At 40.4% G+C, this 23,083-nt stretch overlaps 1 protein-coding gene across 44 annotated transcripts in view; it reads left to right on the forward strand.

The window, feature by feature from the left end:
• SPATA17 (spermatogenesis associated 17) overlaps nucleotides 1-23,083 on the forward strand; it is a 386,966-nt gene that overhangs the window by 275,832 nt on the left and 88,051 nt on the right. For 13 of the 44 annotated variants that reach the window (XR_014817028.1, XR_014817031.1, XR_014817025.1 and 10 more), the window contains 3 exons: nucleotides 15,292-15,418; nucleotides 17,103-17,193; nucleotides 22,925-23,045. The gene's annotated coding sequence lies outside the window, so the exon portion shown is untranslated. Of the gene's footprint in view, nucleotides 1-12,143; nucleotides 12,299-15,291; nucleotides 16,757-17,102; nucleotides 17,826-22,924; nucleotides 23,046-23,083 lie in introns of those variants that run through there. The other 31 variants (XR_014817037.1, XR_014817026.1, XR_002336102.2 and 28 more) reach the window with 8 other exon arrangements.

A 23,083-nucleotide genomic window follows, 5' to 3' on the forward strand; every position in this document is an offset into this window, starting at 1 on the left:
GCAGCGGAAACGAATCTGACAAGGAACCGTGAGGTTGCGGGTTCCATCCCTGGCCTCGCTCAGTGGGTTAAGGATCCGGCATTGCCATGAGCTGTGGTGCAGGTCATAGACATGGCTCAGATCTGGCGTGGCTGTGGCTGTGGCCGGCAGCAGCAGCTCCGATTAGACCCCCTAGCCTGGGAACCTCCTTATGCCGCAGGTGCAGCCCTACAAAGACAAAAAAAGACAAAAAAAAAAAAAAAGAATACCATCAAGAAAGATTGCCAAGTTATTATTGCAGACAGAAAAACCAGCCTTTGGACTGGACTGAGAAAGTGTCCAAGACTACCTCTAAAACTCGGGGGCCCCAAACAGTAGCAGAGATGGAGGTTCCCATCCCATGTCTGAGGTTTAAAAGTTATAATTCAAGCTCCGCCCGAGGCCTGGCCCACCCTCCCCGGTGGGCTTGCCAAAACTTTGCAGAATGAACAGTAAAAATCCATGGACACACACATAAGACATGGAGAAGAATTTCAGAACCTTGCTAACTACCTTAATTTAGAAAAAAAATAAGCAAGATCAGTTGCTTCTCGTTTTTCTGAAAAAATAGCAATCCGGGAGTTCTCTGGTGGCTCAGCAGGTAAAGGATCTGGCCTTGTCATTGCTGTGGTCTGGGTTCGATCCCTGGCCCAGGAACTTCTGTACACAACAAGCATGCACCACCACACCCCCCCTGCCCTCCAAAAATGGAACTGGCAACACATCCGGAGAAAATACACCTGAAATTTGGAGGATCCCGTAAATGTTATCTCTGTACTTTAGACAGTAAATCCCTCTCCTGACCTTCAGAATAAGACCCACATTTAATACAATGCTTTTCTCTACTACAAAGTCTTTCTGGGTTGTGTTACACCAGACCAGCCAGGATAGACAAAATTTACCAGTCGGTTCAGACTCCTTCATCTGAACACTGACACCTGCATCCACTGACTGTCAGCTTCCACCAGGGAGGAGAGAGCAACCTTCAATCTCCGGAAACAGTCCATCTCTCTATTCCCTCCTTAAGCTCACACGCGGGTGGTAACGGGGACAGTTTTCAAGTCCATAAAGAGAGGAGACAAATAACAAGGCACCATGGAGGTTAATTTTTTTTTCTTTCTTTCTCTTTTCCTTTCTTCTCGCTTTCTCCTTTCAGGCAGCCAAATGCTTAAGCACTGAAATGAGCAAAAAGCTGTTTTAAGAAGATAGGTCAGGACATTAATATAAATTTGATCACCCCCCTTTTTATTCTCCAACATTCGCCACAATAAATCAGCGGGCTTTCCTCCACCCCCTCCTCGCGCACACTCCGGCCTCCCATCCTGATTTCGGATCACTGAATGTAAATCTGTGACAAGGGCATCTATATATAATATTAATGATGCCGAGGAGGCCGGTGTGAGGTGTGAGCGCTTGCCAAGAAGAGGAGCTGTGGAGCCCAGCCGTTCATCCTCTGCGGCGCGCTCGGCATCACTGGCAGGACAAATGTCACGTCGTTAGGAAAAAAGAAAAGAGGAGGAGGAGGAGGTGGCCATCCTGCAAGGAGGCCATCCTGCAAGGTGGTCATCCTGCTGAATTGGAGGTTCCAATCAATCTCGGCAAGTCAGGTTCCCTGAGATCCCGTTAGCTGCTGCAGGCACACCGGGCTGCAGGAAGACACCACCCAGAGTCCAACACACGAACCCAAAGGTGATGAAAACAAAACTTTGTGGTCCGAGAGATTTCCTCAAGTACCTGTGGGTGGCATTTTTAAACCCATTTGCCAGTTGAGCCCGACTTACCTGCCCAGGGAAGAGGGAGAAGTTTGGCTTTATCCTTAAATAAAGGAATCCAAAGCAGTCAGCCCTCTAGGGGGTGCTAGTTCGGAAGCACTGACTGTAGATTAAAAAAGAACTTACTGCAGGAATTTTGTGAGTCAAAGTTTAAAGAAAAGATGCAAAAGGATGAGAAGCAGGAGTTTCTATCTTTCCTCAAGGCCAAAGTCTAGCTTGTGAGTTAGTTGGTGGGGGCAGAGTTTGATAACGGTGAAAGGGGGCTCTAGTCTCTGGCTTTTCAGTCACTTGTGTGTATTAGGATTGGGTCCAGCTAAAGTCGTGTAGGCAGTGAAACTACTGACCACATGCTGGCCAAGGCCTTGCTTGTGAAATAAAGATCATTTGTGCTCTAGTATTAAATTACCCCAACCAGTGATAACTAAAGAAAACCAATGCCAAGATGGAACAGAGAGAATGAGACTAACAAATTGTCCTAAGTTATGGGGACAAACAAAATCCAAGTCTCATAACCCTTCTGATTCCGCTTAGTCACCTGTCGCTTAATTTAGAACTTGGCGAATTATTTTGGTTTATCATCTCAACTGCCGCCAAATCTATAGCCCTGTGCTGTTTAGTTGCAACTTGGAAGAGGTTCTCTTACAAATACTTTTAGCATATTCACTGTGGGTGATTCTTTTATCAAGTCCTTTTATCAAGGGTCAGAATAGGTCTGAACCCGGCTAAGAGTTTTCAGGTCTGATCAGTCTTACCCCAAAGCCAACAGCTTTAGGGACTGTTTACCAATCAGTTTTATTTCAAGTTTTAAGGCATGAATATTCAGGAAAACTCAGAAATTTACTACTAAATATTTTAGAAACCAGCCTCCCCCTTCTGAACTCAATATCTTTTTTTTTTTTTTGTCTTTTTAAGGCTGCACCTGCGGCATATGGAGGTTCCCAGGCTAGGGGTCGATTTGGAGCTGTAGATGCCAGCCTTTGCACAGCCACAGCAACGCGAGATCTGAGCCATGTCGCTGACCTACACCACAGCTCATGGCAACGCCAGATCCTTAACCCAATGAGCAAGGCCAGGAATGGAACCCACATTGTCATGGATACTAGTTGGGTTCGTTAACCGCTGAGCCACGACGGGAACCCCTGATTTCAACGTCTTTTAAAAGTTTGTTCCCTAATGGTTTAAAGTAAAAGAAATCAGGTGCTCACCTTTCAAAATAGCCGAATTTCCACATTATGATGAGTAAAGCTACTGTCCCTACCAGCCACTTACATTAAGGTCCTGTTGATTGAGGAAGACATATGTAGGTATTTCCAGGTTTAACCTGGTGCAAAGAGGGAGTACGTAATGCAGCCAGACTAGGAATGTGTAAGGTCATATTTAACTGTATCCAACTTGATTCTTTAGGCTTTCTAATAGGATTGGATCATCAGTCACTCAAGGAATCCTGAATTTGCCTAAGAGTAATTCTTTTTCCTTCTATGAATGACCATAGTTTGTACTTAAACTGAGACACAGGAAATTATGGTGATGGTTAGGAAAGAAAACAGAATAACTTTTATTTTATCAACAGGAATGTACTGGGCTTACACAGTAAACAGAACTACATAAGGATATATAGTCTTTAAGGAAACAAAGAAAAAACAGGACAGGTCACTCTTTAAAGGGAAACGTGATTTTTTTTTTTTTTAATCTTTTTAAGGCAGCACCTATGGCATATGGAAGTTTCCAGGCTAGGGGTTGAATCAGAGCTATAGCTGCCGGCCTTTACCACAGCCACAGCAACATGGGATCTGAGCTGCATCTGTGAGCTACACCACAGCTCACGGCAACACTGGATCCTTAACCCACTGAGCAAGGCCAGTGATTGAACCCGTGTCCTCATGGATTCTAGTTGGGTTTGTTACCACTGAGCCGCGATGAGAACTCCAAGAAATGTGATTCTGACCCACATGGCCCATTATCTAATTCGGACTCCAGAAAGGAATGTCCTTTAAACATAATGATCACGGCACTAACAATTCACCAGTTCATTCTGAAAAAAAAATAAACAACTGGCAGAACTAAACAATTAAAGTGGGTTTTTGTTTTTTTGTTTTTTTTTTTTTTTTTGCATTTCCTATTATGGCCTCTCCTGGAAAATAAAGAGTAGATGAACTGCAGCACCGGTGTGGGGGCATGAAGGAGAATTGTTTTTTTTGTTCTTAAAACAAACAAGCAATGAGTAAACAATATTCACATGAATTTGAAATGGAGATATGATACATTTGCTTTTTCTGTTTCATTTAGTACTACCTATGTAACAATGGAAAAATTTGCAAAATAAAAATTATGTTATAACTATAATTTGATTCAGGTGATCTTGATGGCTCATTTTTTATAGGTGATCTCTTTTAAATTTTAAATTAGTGGGAAATTAAAGAATTGGCTAACACTTAGCAATTCTTGGGTGTTCCATGGTTGCTCAGCAGGTTAAAGGTCTAGCATTGTCACTGCTATGGCCTGGATTGCTGCTGTGGCACTGGTTTGATCCCCGGCCTAGGAACTTCTGCGTGCCATGGGTGGGCATGGCCAAAAAATTTAAAAAATAAAAAAAAAAAAATTCTCTATTGTCTCTTCAAATAGAATTAATCTTTTATTGTATTTTGGAAGCTTTAGAAAATACATAGCATAACATGATGATCAGAATTATTTTTTTCAGAAAATAAAGCTGTGACTTATTAAATATGTGGCATCTTCTCCAAATTATTAGCTCTTTGTGGAATGAGAATTGTCCCTCATTTACTGTTTTATCTAGAGCACTGATACAGGATTTGGCCTTCCTATGGGACTGAACCCTGATTTTGAACCAGTCACTACCTGTGAGAAGGCGTATTACCTCTTTTACAAACCAGAGGTTTAGATGAGCTGATCAGTACAATTTCTTCTCGGAAAAAAGAACTATGATTTGATGAATTATGAGCAGAGGGCATAGTGTCTGCTCTACTGGGTCTTAGTAGGTCTCTGTAGGGAAAAATCATGAAAACAAATAGCGCTTGGATAAGACAAAGAAAGTGAAATAGTGTAAGGGACAAAGGAACTGGGAAGAGCTAGTAATCTTAATCTCGGAATGAAGACAGAGTTAAAATGAGAAAACCTCTGAGCCGGGTCGTTTCTGCTAAGGGAAGAAGAGAGAAGGCATTTCAGGCTGCAAGAGAGGACTGAGCGAAGATAATGTATGTTTGGAGAGTAGTTGATTGGTCCAGGGTAGCTGGGGCACAGAACAGGTGAGCAGTGGTAATGGAAGCTGAAGATAATCCCAAGACTAAGAACGAGGATTTGAGAGAAAGGAAGGAGAAGATCAGGTCGTGGTGTACAGGGAAGCTTTAGCAGAGTAGGTGGGATTTGAACTGAATCTTGGAAAATGAGTAGGATTTGAAGAGGAGGAGGAGAGGCTAAAAGTGAGTTTAATATAGAGAGAAGTGTATTTGATGGATATATTTAGGTCAGGAGAATAATTTGACTAGCACGAAGCATTCATGTGAAACATCAAGACTGTAAAAGGAGATCAGGACGATGCTGGGGAGGCCAGAGCCTCTCTCTTCGCGGAAGGATGTGCCTAGTTCTTGCCTACTAATCTTTGCTCTGTTATGCGCATGTGCGGAGGAGTCAAATGACGACAGCAGTGGGAAGCCTGGGGTGGAAGAGGAATGTGGAGCGGCCTAGAAAGCAGAAAGGCTGGAATGGGGCAACCCGTGGGGAAACTATTGTGCAGGTCTGAGCATGAGCTGGTGGATAAAGCAAACGAAGAAAGAACCTTGGGTCTTGGTTGACAAAACGGATACGACATGTGAGGTAGAGAAAACCTTAAAAGAAGTTACAAGGAGTTCCCATTGTGGCTCAGCAGTAACAAATCCGACTAGTAACCATGAGGACGCAGGTTCAATCCCTGGCCTCGCTCAGTGGGTTAGGGATCCAGTGTTGCCATGAGCTGTACAGGTGGATCTGTAGTGCCTCAATATTGTGAGTCAACTATATCTCGATAAAACTGGATAAATACAATTTTAAAAAATCGAAAGCGCTTTGGCTTCTATTTCCCCGGAAAGGTCACATCTAAGAATGACGAAGGAAAGTCATGTGCTCTTTGAGGACAGGGTAGGGGCGAGGGTTTCGGGGTGCATGATCAGCTTGTGGACATTCTTCTGATTGGTTGGTGGTGATGTAACAGCTGGTGTTTCGGAGTTAGTATCATCAGCTATTTGATGAACAGGTCTGTAGTCTACGTGCTTGTGGTCACCACGCGGTTAACGCCTCACCTCTGGTGGCGGTTTCAGTATCTACCAAACAGCTCAAGGATACGTCTCAGAATCTTATCGAATCCCCCTTGAGGAGGAACTGAAGTTCTTTGACTTTGTTTAATGGCTAAACTATTAATATTTTGTCTTGCCTGACTGTTTTCCTTTATTTCTGCATTTTCTCATTTCACTGATTAAATTTACTCTTTGGACCATGGGGAAGGCCTAGGACGCTAAAGTCTTTTTTTGTGGGGTTTTTTTTTGTTTGTTTGTTTGTTTTAGGGCTGCACCTGCGGCATATGGAGGTTCTCAGTCTAGGGGGGGACATTGGAGCTGCAGCTGCCGGCCTACACCACAGCCACAGCAGCCCTGGATCCAAGCGGCATCTGTGACCTACACCACAGCATACAACAATGAGGGATCCTTAACCCACTGAGCAAGGCCAGGGATCAAACCCATGTCCTACCCAGATACTAGTCAGGTTCGTTAACCCGCGAGCCATGATGGGAACTCCCTAAAGTTTTTCTTCAAACAAGAGGCAGACGGAAACCACAGGGGGAGGGCTGTTCTGGGAAGCCCTCGTAGGATTCTGTTTATTGCAATACCCTGTTTCCTTTGATATTCCTCAGTGCCAAGGGGGAACAGGTATAAAGCAAGAAAAGGAGTAAAATTTTTAGATGGAGAAGTTAATTATAAACTGGTTAGAGGAACTCGGTTTTAGGGGAACTCAGTTTTAGGAGGACTGGCAAAAGGCAGGTTAGTGGAGCTTAATGTACAAGATTATAAATGAATTTTTTCCAAGTTAAATTTTCATTGGAAAACCACAGATAGGACTGATAGAAAGGCAGCTGGCTGTCTGGACACACATAGTTGCAGACTGCAGAGACATAGCAATGTCAGGGACGTTGATGTAACCGCTTCTCAGCCCTCAAGCTATTTCAAGTAAAAGGTTTGGAGGCTTGTTTAACCAAACGACCCAATGAAACAAGATTATGGGTGTTGAGGCAGTGGCTGTGGCGTGTAATCATCTATTTAAATATTCCTGTGTTAAGAAGTAGGTACTAGCGTAATCACTGAAAACAGCAGGGTGGATGGCATGACCTAATGAGAAGAGTGCTGGTCCCGGACCAGCAAGAGGACTTTGTTCTTGGATATGCTGCCTCCTGACCGCGAGCTTAACATTGCATCTCCAAGCCGCAGTTTTCTTTTCTTTTCTTTTTTGTCTTTTTCTCTTTTTAGGGCCGCACCTATGGCACATGGAGGTTCCCAGGTTCCAATCGGAGCTGTAGCTGCCGGCCTACACCACAGCTACAGCAACAAGGGATCCGAGCCTCGTCTGCAACCTACACCAGAGCTCACGGCATCACCAGGTCCTTAACCCACTGAGCGAGGCCAGGGATCAAACCCGCAACCTCGTGGTTCCTAGTCGGATTCGTTTCCATTGCGCCACGATGGGAACGCCTCAGTTTTCTAGTTTGTAAAATGAAGGTATTATATCTGCCTTTCTACGCAATGAGCTTATTGCCAGGATCAGAAAAACGAATGAATGCAGCACCACAGAAATAGGAGACTTGTCAATATTTAGGAGAATCTTGAACAAATTTGTTTGAATATCCATTATAATTATTTCCTCCCACACCATGACGATAAGCCTCTTTGCCTTACGGTAAAAGTCATTTCCAAAAGATTATAGTTGCAATTTACTTTAAAAGGCTTCCAAAATTAAGATAGATCGATGGAGGAATAGAAGAATGGACAGGTATGTTACAGAGCCAGTCCGGTAAATATAAATGATAATATCGAGGTACTGGTTAAAGCAGGTGTTTGCTGTAACATTCTTTCAAGTTTTCTGTGTGTTTGAAAATCTTCAGTTGCAAGCTATTATAGGTGGAATGGATAAACACCAAGGTCCTACTGCATACATAGCACAGGGACCTATATTCAATAGCCAGTGATAAACCATAACAGATTATCACATTTTTGGAATTCCCATCGTGGCGCAGCAGAAGCAAATCTGACTAGTATCTATGAGGATGTGGGTTTGATCCCTGGCCTCGTTCAGTGGGTCTGGGATCTGGCCTTGCCAGGCGCTGTGGTGTGGGTCGCAGACACCACTCAGATCGCATTGCTGTGACAGATGCCTAAACTGGCAGCTGCAGCTCTGATTCAACCCTGACCCTGGGAACGTCCACATGCCACAGGTATGGCCCTAAAAAGCAAAAAGCAAAAAATAATAATAAAAATAATAAATAAACCAACAAAAAAAGAAGATTTTTAAAAGAACGTGTGTATATATATATATATATATTTATAACTGAGTCATTTGGCGGTGCATCAGAAATTAACACATTGTATATCAGTCTTCAATGGAAAAAAAAAGGAAATGTTTAGGGCAGTTCCCATGAAAAAGAGGGATGCACTGTTTCCCTTTCATCCTATAAAAGCAGAGGGACTAGACTCATTTGTTCAGAGAGCATCCTGTACTAAAGGAGGAAGACAGTTGTATTCCGCTAATTTAAATGCCAGCGGTTTTGTGTCAATTAATTATGTCATAAATGCCAGTTAGCAATCACAGCCAAGCCATAGCATGACCTCCCCAGATCCCTCAGCCCCAACAACTGTCCCGGAGCTGATGAAACACAAAGCCAGGAGGTAGCTGCTTACAGAGGCACCTCAGGTTGACATCTTTAGTGCTCTGTGACCTTGAGAAATGTATTTAACCTCTCCCGTCTTGAATTGTTCCATCCGAAAAACACAGTGACGACTGTTAATGGTCCCAGGACTGCCGAGGACCTTCCAGAATGATGTTGAAAGCACCCGGAAATACCTTAGACAAATTAAATGACTCCGTCTTGCCTATTGATTTCACTTTGGAGTAAATTCTGAGAATCTAAGATAGGTTTCCACGCGCCGTCCCAGCCCCATCCTCCGGGGTCTACAATAGTGCCTTTTACATAGTAATTACTCAATAAATATTTATTGATTTGATCTGATAACCTAACAGTGTTAGAATGCATTTATTCAGAAAACATATTAGTCATTTGATCATTACAACAGCCTCATCCTAAAGAATACATCACAGAGCTTGAGACCTGTCTGATGCAGCAGAAACAAGCTCAGATATGAATCCTGGGAGACCTTGAAGCCAAGGCAACATCATGTAGGGTTGTTTTTTTTTTTTCCCCCACAGCAATACAAACCATAGAGTTGAGAGAAGAGATAATAAATCTAATTGATCGCCTTGTGTGTTATCTTAACACGGAGTCAGGCACAAACTGTACCTCAATATTTAAATGAAAGCCACCCAGAGTCAACACAATTCCAAGGAAGAAACTAGACTGATATTCTTAATTCTGAAAAACCGTATTGGTAATCAATTGGAATGCGAGCGCAATTGAAAAGCTGTCCAATTTTCAATTGCAGTATAAGTTGGGAAACAATTTGAAAATAATAGCTCATACAAAGAGTTTTTGAAGCAGTCAATATGGACTTCATGTGAAGGACAAATCGGAATTTGGCAGCAGAGGCCACGTCCCGCTACCGTGCGGCGCTGGACAGCGTCTGTGGCATCCACGGAAGAAGGGGCCCCTTCACTTCCGAATGCAGAGCCTTTCCAAGCACGGCTCTATTGAGACGCTATTAAATGCCATCTTCCCTGAGAAAGCATTTCCAGTGACTGCACATCAACAGGACTGTGAACGCTCGTATTAATCCACAATCACTGCAAATGTATTTACATATGTGGTTTACCGAACTCGCTCCTATTAGAAGTGTTTACCCTGTGTCTTTTATGGTATAACAACATTATGAGACCGCTCACTCGGAGGAAAGACCGCTCCCATCATCACAGACTCTCATCCATGGCTAGAGTTTTTTTTTTCCTTGTATAAAAGTCTGCGCGGCTCCAAGACACAGAACCCAAGAAGATCTGCACGTTGTCATTTATTTCTTTACCTAAAGAAAACAAAGTTCCCTGGCTCCATTTCACTTGCTCACAAACTGCAGAAATAGAGTGAGTTCATAGAACTCAATTATACCTTTGACTCCTAGAGAATTATAGGGGTTTTTTTCAAAGCCGGTTTAATCTCAGGAGCTCAAATATAGATAATATAAAGGACCCCTCCCCACTTACTCCTCCCAATATTGAGGTCCCATTTGTTATTATACCCCACATAATATATATGGCAAATATTTATTACTGTCCAAAGCAAGAAGAGCAGCTAATTGATTTAGGTATTTCATTTTGCTGCAAATTGAGTTTTAAATCCAGAATTTTTTTTTATTGACGTATAGTTGATTTATAGGATTGTGTTAGTTTCAGGTGTACAGTGTAATGATTCAGTTATATATATGTACATACATATGAGTACATATAGAATATACAAAAGAATACATAGGAGTACATATAAGAAAATATATAGGAATAAATAGGAGTGTGTGTATATACATATATATAAGAATTTATATATTCTTTTTCAGATTCTTTCCAATTAGACGTTATTACAAAATATTGAGTATGGTTTCCAGAGCTCTTTAGCAGGTCTCTGTTGATTATGTATTTTATATAAAGTCGTGCATCCATGTTAATCCCAAGCTCCTAATTTATCTCTCCCCTCTTTCCTCTTCAGTTCCAGTTTTTAAAATAGTGAGTATTCTAGAGTGAATGCTACTATCTCCTATCAGACTGAAAATGTTAAAAAGTTAGAAATCCACACCATAAACTTTTTTTGGCCTATGCACACGTTGTTATTCCTCCCTCTCCTTAGGGGTTTATCTCTGTCTGATGCTCTTAAGGGCAGACCAAAGCCACCCTCTGGGTGGCTCTAACCGTGGTGTGCCCGAGGATGTTCTGCCCAGCTTCTGAAACTCCTTCCAGCCCTACGAGGGCTCTTTTGATAGAGACACGTTTTCTGAGAGCCTCCTTGACAGACCCACACAAACCCCAAAGTAGACAGCTGTTTGCCTGCACTGACTGCACTGCTGCCGGAACAGACATGCAAATGAGCTATGCATACTTAGTGCAGTTGTGTGTTTATTAAATTTACTCACTTCCTAATAGGGCTGCCTGACAGAGGCTGAAGGAAGACCTTTTAAATGTTGATGCAGAGCCTAGACAGTAAAAGGTGCTGGTTTTTTAAAAAGCAGCTTGAGAGTTCCCAGGCTAGGAGTACAGCAGAAACGAATCCGACTAGGAACTATGAGGTTGAGGGTTTGATCCCTGGCCTCACTCAGTGGGTTAAGAATCCAGTGTTGCTTAACTCTCTGCAGTGAGCTGTGGTGTAGGTCGCAGACGCGGCTTGGATCTGGCATTGCTGTGGCTGTGGTGTAGGCTGTGATGTGGCTGTAGCTCCGATTGGACCCCTAGCCTGGGAACCTCCATGTGCCACGGGTGCAGCCCTAAAAAGACCAAAAAATAAAAGCAGCTTGAAAAAAACCATAAAGAGGGTGATTTCAGAGGCTGATTTCTTTCATCTCTGCCTAGTGGCTATGTAAAAGAATTCTCCCTAAGTGGTTAAAATCAGTTGAAGCTAAACAACTGTGAAATTTGTCATGGTACCCAGCATATTACTTTTCTCTACACCCCCAATCATCTCTGATCACTGTTGAGTTATTCATATCACATTTGTGCTCACTCTAAAAACAGATTTTCTTCTCCACTAATGACAATGTGGCATTCCAGAAAGGAAGGTGCCTAAAAGCTTAACTGTCACTTTCTTTAGAACAGAGATTCCCAACCCAAGGACAGGTCATCCTTGGAAGACCCGAAGGAACTTCTACCAGTCCAGGAACAAGAGCTTTGCCACCAGTGTGAAGATATAAACCCTCGTTTAGTATGCGTCTGTAGATAGAAAGTTCCGTAAAACTTTAAAAGGTTTATTTCGAAGTGTATACCTTGTAGATGTGCGATCGTATATTGTCCTCTTGGTGCTCCTCAAAAAAAGAGGCAATAACATAGAATTGCTATCATGCGCAGCTTTTATAAATCTGATCATTGTTTGTTTAAAGGGTTTCCAGCCTCCAACTGGATACGATGACCGACGACTATTACAATCTTTACTCCTCTCCTTTCCATTATCAACAGGGAATGAAGGCAAGAATAAAAATCTATAATGCCCAACTCGTGCTAAAATAGGAAGAATTGTAACACTTCAAGGCCTTAGACGTCCTAGATTTTCTCCCAAACATCAAACCTCAAGAGCCTCCGGAAAATAAAGGCTGACCGGTAGCTCCCTAGAAGTACGTGATCGTCTGTATATCGTTCATGTGTCTCTGTTAATTGTTTCACTTCTTAGAGGGGAGAGAGAGAGGCCTTGGAGGAAAATTTACCATAGTGTGCAACTTAGAACTGGAAAAGTTAGACTTAACCCACTGTCCCATCAGCAAAAATCGAATTGGCCCTTCCCCGCTGATCCACTTCCACTGGACGCATGTAGGCTAACTTCAGCATAATCTCGTCTGCAAAGTCAAGAAGAGACGATTCCAGCCACTTCTTCCTTTGACTCCAGACACGATATTACAATCACGCTGGACCAAAATGCATTATTTTCCTTCTATTTTCAGAGCTCTCCAGGGAAAAACAGTTTCCGACTTTTCATAGTCAGAAACTTCAGTATTGAAAAGATTCTTCTCTGTCCAGGACATCGTCCAGATTTCTAACCTCAGTCCCCTTCATCACTTTAAATGCACCCCCTCTTTCTCCCATCTTGGTGGAACCTGGAACTCTTTGATCCTCTTCTACTTAATCTTGTATAACAGCTTGTACACCAGAATATTAATCACAAATCATGTCTTGGCTTTCTTGTCACCAAACTGAGAAACGAAACCCAAATTTCTCAAGTTTGGGCCATATGCCTCATTTTAACATCTTTATATTTCCATGACTCTCTTAAGAATCATCTGTAATTTTAGTTTATCCCATTTAGTTAAAGACCTTGAAACTAAGTTCTGATCATTGTCAGTAGACTGAAAGGGTTAGTGAATTCTTTCTTTTTTGCGCTTTCAAAATCATGAGCTTATAAAGATGTTGCAGAGCTGAATTAGGTTCAGCTTGTGAAACACTGTGAAATTGCATCATTTTCTGCAATATCCCTGCATATCTACTCATCTCTCCAGCTAAGATTTTATTTTCTCAGAATCATCTGTAATAAAAAGAGAAGAAAACAAAAAACAAAAAACCTTCCAAGAAAGGTGTTTGCTGTGGTTACACGAGATGAAAATGCAGTATGTCTTACTGGAAATGCATTACGTACGTTCCAACTAATTTCTTTTCTTTGTCTCTATTTTCAATGAAGATCTCATTAATACCCTTGGAAGTGTGGCATTTTTAAAGGATTCATCTTAAAAGTATTTCTATTGAAGTTGACGGAATTAAAAAAATCCATGAGAATAATCAGAGCTTCTTTAGTAAGGAGTATCTGTTGGAAGGCCAGGAAAAATGCTTGGAGGCCCTAAAATTCTGGTGATCATGGCACTTAAAATTGAGTTTTGATCCTAATCCCAATTTATCAAGATTTAAAGCTTTAAATGTTCATGGTTAGAGCAATGGATTAGGATAGTCAACCATTCCAAGAGGCTATTTCCCTTTCTGCTAATAACCAAGATTTTAGGATATAAAATGTCCTCAGGAGGATTTTAAGACACATCATCATTCCATTATGACTATCATAGTAAGCAGGTAGTAAATAATATCAAAGCCTTAATAGATGAATGGAAGGAGTTAGACCTCTGAAACTCATTTATTCTTAGCAAGAGTTTTCTCCAACCAGGCTATCATTGCCATATCCCTTGGCTAGCTCTCTCTATCTCCAAGTGAGCGTGTACTCCAAAACTGAGAGCTAATTTCAAAGTTTGCCTACATGAAGGGGGAGGTAGTATTTATTGAATGCCAATATTGTGTCAGGCCTTCTGTTAAGCACTTGGCAAACACCATCTCTACTACCGAAAACATCCAGACGACTCTGTTCTTCTACCACAAATTCACTTTTCTACCGTCACTGATCTCTGCCTATTCTCTTAGTTTGCATGTCTTTGCGAAATCTCATCTCCATTAAAATAGAGATCGGAAAATATCCTCTATTTTTGCTCCATGTTCAGTCTTTAGGGAAGAAGGCAGTGCAGGTCATTGTTCAAAGAGATTAAACCAAAAGGCCTTCTGGAGGAAGATAATTTTGTGGTTTTCAGATTATAGGTTGACATTATAAAGTTTTCCCAAATAGCTGCAAGTCTTCCCATGGATGCAGAAATGAACTATGGGCTCCATGGAGCTCGACGGCACTTTCCCCCGCAGGTGCTGAAAAAGTAACCAGCCGTCAACATCCTTGCAACATCAAGGAAACAGCAGTGCCAAAATGGAATGTTCAGTTAAATAAAACCCTCACTGCAGATTTCTTTAATGAAAGGGACCTATTTTTTCCCTTGGAGTAGCTCTGAAACAAGGTTCATTCTCCAGGGGAGAATGGCTGTGCTTTGTTAGCTGATTGCTTGTGACATAATTAGCTGACAATCTGGCACCGGAATGTTATGCAGAAATAGGACAACAATGCGAAAGAGTGTGGTAAGGTTAACCAATCTGGAAACCTTTCAGCATTAAAGGAAACCTTGAAAAAGTAGATTATACCCTGATGTTGATCTTTTAAGCTAAAATCAATTTGAGTCATGACAATTGTTATGGAAGAAACATCAGTCTGAATTTGTTATAGGTTTAAAAACGTTTACTCTAAGAAATGCAAAAACTCCAATTTGATATTCCTAGTCCTTCACTGATAGCAGTTGAGTGAGTGATGAGTTAATGATTACAAGATTAGGGAGCTGGTGTCTAATTGACCACACTGCTACCCACCACAGGTCTGCAAGCTTAATGTCACTCCCTGGAAGATTTTAGGTTATTTTTCTCTCTGTGACTTTATCTTCACATGTAATTTGGGGGAGAGATTATCACAACTCTAAAATATATGATGAAAACATGAAACTGAAGGGGGAAATGAAAAAAAAAAAAAGGAATGTGGCTGCTATGACACTGATCATCCTTGTGAAACAGAGAAAAAGAGAAAAAAAAAATTGTATACTTAGAAGAAAAAAAACTTAGCTGCGTGTCTTTAGTAAGTTGGTTTTGACATTAAAAGTGAAGTCTGAATTTCTCTTTGAAAGGAAATAAAGCTGTTCAGTTGCTGCCATCTTATGTTTTACCCCATAGCTTGTCTTTTTTTCTTTTTTCTCCTTTTCTTTTGCAGGGTGAAGTTGGTTTTGTGGCTGTCTTGCCACCTTTTTCTCCTTCTGGGCTGTCAGACTTCTAAGGAGACCTGGAGGGAGAAAGCTTGAAGAACTTGTTAGTCCACAGCTGCCTCCCTGTCGAGGATGGTGGGTTTGATTAAAGGGGAGCGCCCCCCTGGATTTCACAGTTCACATCAATCACGCTGATCAGCCCCCGAAAGGCAACATATTGTCTGGGACTCGGCCAAGGAGGGTTATCAATTTCACAATTGCACTTATGTCTTTCAGCCAAGAACTAGTTTATTTTTGGCTACTGGAGTCTGAGAGGCTTTGGAGCTGCGTTTACACTTTCCAGCTTTACACCAGCCTCTCAGCAATAACTTTCTCTTTAGTCAAATAGAAGCATCTTAACAGAGTGAATTAGAATTAGCTCTGCTATGCATTCCTTACCTAAGAGCCTTGTTTTATGTGTTGACAGAGTTGGGAGGGGTTTTTTTCCTTTCCTATTATTAATTCTTATTCGCACAAAGAGAGATCTCTTGGTGGAGGGGATCTCCTTTCAAACAAAGCTCTGGGAAAACAGCACCATCAGAATGGGCATTAGTCGAAGAAAAGCTGAAGAATTGCTTGACTCTTCGGGGTCTGATCAGGCTGATAGCAATACTAATACTACTACTACTAATAATAATGGTAATAATATCAATCACAGTATGAGAAAGTTGGCCCTACTGGTTACGTCCATTTTTGGTGTCAGGTGCATTGTTTGTCTTAATATTATTTTAAGTAGTTTTTAATATTGCACTTTGCAAATTGTGTAGAATCTCTTATGTATTGTATCTTAGGACCCCATCAAAACTATGTCTAATTTCGATGACATAATTTGCTCAAATGAAATTCTGACCTGTGATAACTTCGTATTATAACTTCACCTTTAAAATATATGTATACATATACATTATATTTACATACACACACACACATATATATATATATTTGCTTTAATCCACTTATTGTGGTTCCTTTTTCTATTTACCAATTTCTCATCCTGTACCTTTACTCTTGTCTGGAATTCTACCTTATTTAAGGAATAAAATGCTTAGCAGAAGATGTATTACAAAGAAGATTAGATCAATCGCTGAAACAAATATTTGCTGGGGGAAATTTAAGACAAATCTTTTAGAACTTCCTAAATAAAAATATCATTTTCCAACAACTGTAACTATCTTGGAAAACATTTCAGATTAATACATTAGAGCAGATAACCAAAATGTATAATCATAATGAGTTACCGAATTAAATTCAATGATTTTTTTAAAAAGAAGATCCTGCTAGGTTTTGATGTTAAGGAATTTACAAAAACAACATAAAAATTCAAAAGCTGAATACTGTTAAACTCTCCTTTAGGAATAGCTTCCCTGTAGCCTTAGTATTTAGTGACTACAGTTTTCTGTAAAATTTCTTGAATAATAAATGATTAAATACTTACTATGGCATTATTGGTGAGTAATATTTATTCTAACTTGATTTAAATCTATGATGAGGTACTATTGTTTGATTTTTAAATACTCTGAAACAGATTCTTAATGCCAGTTTCAAATCCTAAATTGAATATATTCTTCAAATAATTAAATAAAATAGGTCTCAAGTATGGCCGTGTTTAGGAAGTACTCTTTGATTACGTTATTTTCATTTGAATCCTCAGAAGTAGGTGATACTTTTTTTTTTCCTATTATTTTCTCAGAGAGCAAACCATAAAAAGACATCATCGCAGTGTGTTCCTGAAAATTAACTCGAGATCTTAGCTTCCGTTTTTACTGTGATTCTATTCCAGGCATTTGGAGCTGTAATAAGTGTTGAAACCTTATTGTGTTTAAATGAGCTAAGATATGTGAGCCACCATCAGCAATAACTACCTTTGAGAGGTACTGCTAGATTCTTTAATTACCTTTAAATGCTTTCCTTAAATTATTTTAAAATGCTTCCTTTCGGGGTTCTGGGAATATCAATGGATCTTTTAACAACCTATGTTTACCATTTAACCTTAATATCCAGAAACAATCTTGTTTAATTTGGGGGGACATAGGGATTCTTTGATCTAGTATTTCTTTGCTGTTGACAGAAAGCACTGCAAAGTCTGATTGAAAATTCCATGTTTCTTATTTCCCCCAAACAGACCCTCATGCAGTCAAGTGCATTGTAGAGGGCAAAAATGCTCGTTAACACTCTCATACCAACCAGTATTTTGATAACATCTTTATTTTTTTTAACCCCATGCCTTAAATCTGTTCTTTAAATGTGACCGGCAGGGATGTCTTTTGCCAGGTTACGTATAGAAGAAAGATAAACAATGGAATCATTTGTCATGGCGACTTGTTTTTGAAAATAGGCAGTGTGTCGCAGTTCTCTGAAACCTGGATTTTGATAAAGTAAATATCTTAATGTCGTTTCAATTAATTCTACTCATAGCATTGACATTCATAACTTAAACGTGTTTGTTTCCCTTCAAGTCATATGCTCCATCTCAGACTCTATCATTAAAAGTGAAAGAGCGCTATTATTTGCCTACGTGAATTTCACAACCTGTGATAATTTATCATTAATTTAGCGGAGTTCCTTGACTTCCTTCATCTTGATTTCCCTGTTAGATATCTACTACTTCAGTGCATGGCCAATATTATCATGCACTGAACAAAGTCAGCAGTTTTGACATCTTCATTTCAATGTCCTTTTCTGTACCTTCAGCAATGTTAATGTTACAAATTATAGGAGGGCATATTAATAGCCATACCCAAGAAGCAGAAAGAAAAGTGCATTTTTTTAAACTAAGTACTAACTTGGGATTTCCCGGGCCCATTGTCAAGTCAGCCGAACCCAGGGCTCCTCCATTGTGATGATAATGGATTCCGTGTTGTTGGCGCAAAGGTCGCGAGGTCACCGTAAGCTCCTTAATGGACTGTGAAATAACTTTAACTGCATTAACCTCTCTGGATCACATGGGTGGCACCAGCAGCCACTCCTGAAATTCTCATTCGCTTATAGAGACAATACCATTAGATTATTATATTTTCCATTTCGAATAGCAATAGGCTCCAAGCAATTATGCAGCTAAGTATTTCCCTTAAGTGAATAAGACCTTAAAGAAGATTAAGCAGAACATCTCATATCAGACAATGCGGCGGTAGGGGCAGGTTCTTCTGAAAATGTCACTCAACTCTCAGGTGGCTTAAACTCAAAGGGTTCACTACCTTAAGTTTTAGGCTGTGAAGTCATGGGGTGAAATGAAAATCTCTTACATGTATTACTAAGCCCAAATGGAGTCTCCCTGTTTCCTCGGTTGAACAGTCTCTTTAGAGGATAAACATTTTCCTCATCTATTGATTTTTCTAAATGAAAGAAATCAGCTATGAAACCAAGAACTGAGAACCGAAACCTAAGCCAGAGAAGCCTACACTGGAAGCCATATGTTACCCCTTCCTGGACCCCTTGCTGTTGTTCTAGTTTCTGCCTGCTGGTTATGAATTGAAAAGACCAAAATGCTTTCCTTTGAAACCACACAAAGCTGGGAAGCCCTTGTTATCTGAAGGACAAGAGTAATTGCTATTGGTTTGCATAGATGCAATCAGAGATCTGTTTACCCACACGTTAAGCCCTGTTGGATGAGTACCCAAGTGAGATTTAACGAGTACCCGAGTACCGTGGTCATCAGTATCATCATTAAAGTACCTCATTGTCATCCTAATAGGACACAGCAGAAAAGCACACCACATTCAACACATACTTTAAATCCTCTTTGATTGTCTAGTGGGATATCAGGGAACGGAAAAGGGAAAACAGACGACATTTCCTGCTTTTTAAAATGCATATTTAAATATTTCCAAATTAAGGATCCAACTCGTAATCAATTTTTATGTTCTTACAGTTTTTTTCCTTATTCTGGAGAAGCTGTTGTAATTGACGTTGTCTTAGAATTGGGAAAATATACTGAACTAATTGAAGGCATAAACATCCTTTTTAAAATGTGGATCTGCATGTGTATGGTTTAACCTTGGCAAACAGCTTTTCGAGGCTTAGATGGGAGTTGGTTATTGTTTCCTAAAAATGAGAGGAAAAAATTGCAGCATAGCAGATTGGCCTTTGGAGGACAAAACCATATTGCTTATGTTATCTAAGAAATCAGACAGAGGGGATAAATTATTCTCCTACTAAAGCCAAATACATCAAAATCTATTATTTAGGAGTTCCCGTCGTGGCTCAGTGGTTAACGAATCCGACTAGGAACCATGAGGTTGCAGGTTCAATCCCTGGCCTTGCTCAGTGGGTTAAGCATCCCGCGTTGCTGTGGCTCTGGCATAGGCCGGTGGCTACAGCTCTGATTAGACCCCTAGCCTGGGAACCTCCATATGCCGCAGGAGCGGCCCCAGAAAAGGCAAAAAGACAAAAAAAAAAATCTATTATTTGATCACAATAACTACTTTTGTAAAAAATATATTTTGTAAAAGTCTTTGCCTCTTTCCCTGGGAGCTGCTTTGCTTTACTCGGTTGGAGCCTCTCTGTCTCTGACTGCTGTCCCCCAAATGGATTGGCCAGATTACTGTTCACTCATTTGACGAGCAATTATTGCACACTTTCTGTATGCCAAGCACTTTTGATATGCAGACCTTCTAGTTATGGAGATTGGCAGAGAAATTAGCAGTGAAGTGTGAGAAGTGCTATGATTAGGAACTCTGAAAGGGGGATCTATCATGCACCTCCTTACCAGCTGAACCAAAGCTGTATTTCGTGTTTCCAGATTTTCCCTCTCACTTCAGCTCACCATGAAACTACTCCCCAGGAGGCTTGGAGCTATTTTTCCTGAACTTGGTGTGCTTACTTTGCTCCTCTTCTAACTTGAGCTGGCTCTCCCAGCCTACCACTCCATGTTGAATCTAATGTCTTCTATATGGAAAGGTGATGGATGTGCTCAAGATATCATATATGACGTGTGAGTTGCTTGCTTGTTTCCTGACTCAACTGCAAAAGCACAGGCCCATCAATGAATTAGTCTACAAATAGGTACAGAGTGTCTACTATGTACTGACAAGTTGCTACCTGGGCTTTTTTACTCAAATGTATTTTGAGATTTGGATGAATAAGGCCGTAGTAAACTATCACTGACCAAGTGAGCTCCCTTATAATCCTTAAAGAAGCCAGATCTTTTCAAGAACGCTCATGGTGCAAGTCAATAAACCCTGTTAACTCACTGTAATAAATATAAAGTGCAGAACCTTTGGTGCAATGCCTGCATTCACTTTGCAGCACTATCCTGCCGAGAACACGACCACCCTATGTAGTGCATGAAACCCAATGTAAAGTCTGCATGTAAAAGCATTATGCACCATGACCAAGTGGAATTTTTCCCAGGGCTGAAACATTGTTTTATCATCCCCAAATGAATTAATGCAAGCTATCACATTAATAGAATAAAAGACAAAACCACACAGTTCTCTCAATAGGCAGAGAAAAACACTGAACAAAATCCAACACTTTTTCATGAGGAAAACTCTCCGCAGACCAGGGCTATCTAAGAAAACCTCATAGCCAACATTATACTTAATGACGGAAAACTGGATGATTTTCCCTTTAGATCAAGAACGAGACATGGACATTTGCTCTTGCCACTTCTATTCAACATTTGTTCTGGACTAACTAGGGTATTTGGGCAAAAAAAGAAATGAAAGGAATCCAGCTTGGAAAGGATGAAATAAAACTCTCTATCCACAGATGATATGCATTTGTATATATAAAATCGTAAGTAATCCACTGAAAGTCTATGAGAACTAATAAATAATTTCAGCAAGGTTGCAGGATACAAGATCAATACGCAACAGGCAATGGCATTTCAACTCACTTGCAATGAATGATCTGAAAATAAAATGGAGAAGTAATTTCATTCACAATAGCTTTAAAAATAATGAAATGCTTATGAATAAATTCCATAAAGGAAGTGCAAAATTTATACTCTGAAAACTACAAAAGTTATTGAAAGTAACTAAAGAAGCCCAAAGACATGTAAAAACATCCCACATTCATGATTTGGAAGACCGAATACTGTTAAAAAGGCACTATTCCACAAACTGGCTATAGGTTCAACTCAATCCCTGTCAAAATTATCCTGTAAAAGAACAGAGTTAGGAGACTTACGCGCCCTGAATTTGAAATTTAATACAAAGCAATAGTAATCAAGACAGCGTGGCGCTGGCACAAGAATAATCATTTACAGTCAATGGAAAAACTGAAAGTCTATATATAAAAAAAAAGCTATACATCTATGGTCAATGGATTTTCAACCAGGGTACTAAGACTATTCAATGGGGAAAATTTTTTTTCCAACAAATGGTGCTGCGACAATAGGATAGCCACATGCAAAAGAATGAACTTACTTCACATCACATAAAAAATGAACTCAGTGGGAAGTTCCTGTTGTGGTTCAGCGGTAATGAATCGGACTAGTATCCATGAAAATGCAGGTTCTATCCCTGGCCTCACTCAGTGGGTCAGAGATCCCTCATTGCTATGACCTGTGGTGCAGGTTGCAGATGTGGCTCGTATCCCATGTTGCTGTGGCTGTGGCATAGGCCGGCAACTGTGGCTCTGATTTGACCCCTAGCCTGGGAACTTCTTTTTAGGGTGCAGCCCTAAAAAGAAGAAGAAAAAATTAACTCAGTGAATCAAAGACTTAAATGTAACAACTAAAACTATAAAACTCTTGGAAGATAACACAAGAGCAAATCTTTATTATATTAAATTTGCCAGAAGATTCTTAGATGTGACACCAAAATTATGGGTAAAAAAGAAAAAAATAAGATACATTGGATTTCATGAAAATTAAAAGCTTTTAAGGAATCCTTTTATGCTACAGTGGGTTAAGGATCCGGTGTTGTCACTGAAGCAGCTGAGGTCACTGCTGTGATGTGGGTTCAGTCCCTGGCATTGGAATTTTTATATGCCACATGTGCAGCCAAAAAAAAAAAAGTCTTTCATTTTTTCAAATGACAGCATCAAGAAACGGAAAAGACTTTGGAGTTCCCTGATGGTGTTGTGGGTTAAGGATCCAGCATTGTCACTGTTGTGGCTCTGGCTGCTGCTCTGGAAGAAAATGTTTTCAAATCGTATATCCATTAATGGATTGATATGCAGAATATATGTAGGTCTCTTATATCTCAAAGATAAAAAGACAATCCAGTTTAAAAGTGGGCACAGCAGAAAACGAATCTGACTAGGAACCAAGAGGTTGTGGGTTCAATTCCTGTCCTTGCTCAGTGGGTTGAGGAGTGTGAGCTGTGGTATAGGTCGCAGATGCAGCTCGGATCTGGTGTTGCTGTGGCTGTGGCAAAGGCTGGCAGCTGTAGCTCTGATTGGACCCCTAGTCTTGGGACCCCCATATGCCTCAGGTGTGGCCCTAAAAAGCAAAATAAATAAATAAATTAAATAAATAAAAATGAGCATGGGCTCTGAAAGGACATTTCTCCAAGGGATATATACGATGGCCAATAAGCAGGTGAAAAGATACTAAATATCAGACACATGGTGATTTTATATATATGTGTGTGTGTGTGTGTATGTATATATATAGGAATTTCCTCAGTGATAGGAGTGTCTTTCTTTCTACTGAAGCATCCTAGATACTGCATCCCTAGATAGTCTCAGGATTGGAGCTGGTCATCAAGAAGAGCAAACCTTGATTAGAGCTTGGAACTTTCAGCTTCATCCTCAACCTCAGAAGAGAAGAAAGGAGGTCAGTATTATTCATAATAGCCAAAAGGAGAAACAATC

The sequence above is a fragment of the Sus scrofa genome, chromosome 10, assembly GCF_054392235.1.
Source record: "Sus scrofa isolate SSC_HxYL_T2T_F1_AM1 chromosome 10, Sscrofa_HxYL_maternal_Yorkshire_Landrace_v2.0, whole genome shotgun sequence".
Classification (NCBI taxonomy): domain Eukaryota; kingdom Metazoa; phylum Chordata; class Mammalia; order Artiodactyla; family Suidae; genus Sus; species Sus scrofa.